Here is a 1,551-nt window from a genome sequence, read left to right on the forward strand (position 1 = left end):
GAAACTGTGGGCTCTGAGACACATAAAGCAAAGCCGACCTAAAATAACAGAACCTTACACAAGTCACGAGGCGCTTTCCCAAGGTTATACTAGCAGTAACTAGCAGGGTCATTCCTGTGTGTAACCCCTGTACTTCTGTCTAATAAACTCCTGGGTTCACCAAGGTGGACTTCACCGTGATCAGTACCTGTGTGGGGTAGGTGGGGGTGTGTAGTGTATGCGCAGCGATGTAGGTGCCTGGAGTCATCTCCCCTACTGCTCTCTGCCTTACACCCTTGAGACAGGGGCTCTCTTCCTGTATCTAGAGCTAGGCTGGCTGCTTTTGAGCCCCCAAGCAATTCTTTGGTCTCCAGCCCCCATGCACATACTCCCTAGAACAAAGGTTCTGGGTATCTCAGGTCCTGCTTGTGCAGCAAAACCTCTTACCCCCACTGAGCCATCAGCCAGCTCCTGCTATTTGACCCACTGTCAGAGTTCTGTCTGGGACAAGTTAATTTCACATGTTAAAGCAACAACACTTCAGAATGACCTTATATGGAAGTAGGAGCTTTCCAGAGCACAGTAGTACAGGCCTGTCATACTAGCAATCAAGAGACTGAGGCCAGGGAACCAAAAATTCAAGGCAAACCTGAGCTGCTTGCAGACACTCAGGAAACTAAATTACCATTTTAACCTTGGGGGGGGTGCATGTGTGTGCAGAGGTGTGTACTTGTGTGTGTGTGGTGGCCCGAAGTTGTCACCAAGTGTTGTGGTGGTTTGAATAGGTATGGCCCCGTAGACTCCTGTGTGAATGCTTGGCCCATAGGGAGTGACTCTATTAGGAGGTGTGGCCTTGTTGGAGTGGGTGTGGCCTTAGTGGGAGAAAATGTATCAATGTAGGGATGAACTTGAGGTCTCCTGTGCTCAAACTATGCCCAGAGTGGCACATAGTTCCTTTCTGCTACCTGCTGATCAAGATGTAGAACTCTGAGTTACTTCTCCAGTACCAAGCCGGCCTGCATGCTGCCATGTTTCCCACCATGGCGATACTGGACTAAACCTCTGAACCTGTAAGCCAGCCCCAATTAAATGCTTTCCTTTATAAGAGTTGCCTTGGTCATGGTGTCTCTTCACAGCAATAAAACCTTAACTTAAACAAGTGTCTTTGTGTTCTGTCCACCATTCTTGTGCTGCCATCTATCTGGGCAGGATCTGCTAGGCAGGTGGAGCTCTGTGAGTTTGAGGCCAGCCTGGTCTACAGAGCAAGTTCTAGGATAGCCTGGATTGCATGGTGAGATGGGGAAGGGGTGGGTAGGATCTCTCACTAAGTAGTCTGAGTAATTCTGACCACTTCAGCTCTCTCTCTGTCTTGCCCCAGGAATCCTCAATTTGCTAACCTCTAAGTGCTGGGTTGCAGACAACTGTCACACCTGCTTCTGGGCACCCCAAACTCTTCCTCACACTCGCAGAGGTGTGCCTTATCCAGAATTATCTCCCTAGCTCCTTCTTTTTTGTTGTTTTGTTTTTGTTTTTTTTTTGTTTGTTTGTTTGTTTTTTGGTTTTTTTTTTTTT

Source organism: Mastomys coucha, unplaced genomic scaffold, assembly GCF_008632895.1.
Source record: "Mastomys coucha isolate ucsf_1 unplaced genomic scaffold, UCSF_Mcou_1 pScaffold22, whole genome shotgun sequence".
NCBI lineage: Eukaryota > Metazoa > Chordata > Mammalia > Rodentia > Muridae > Mastomys > Mastomys coucha.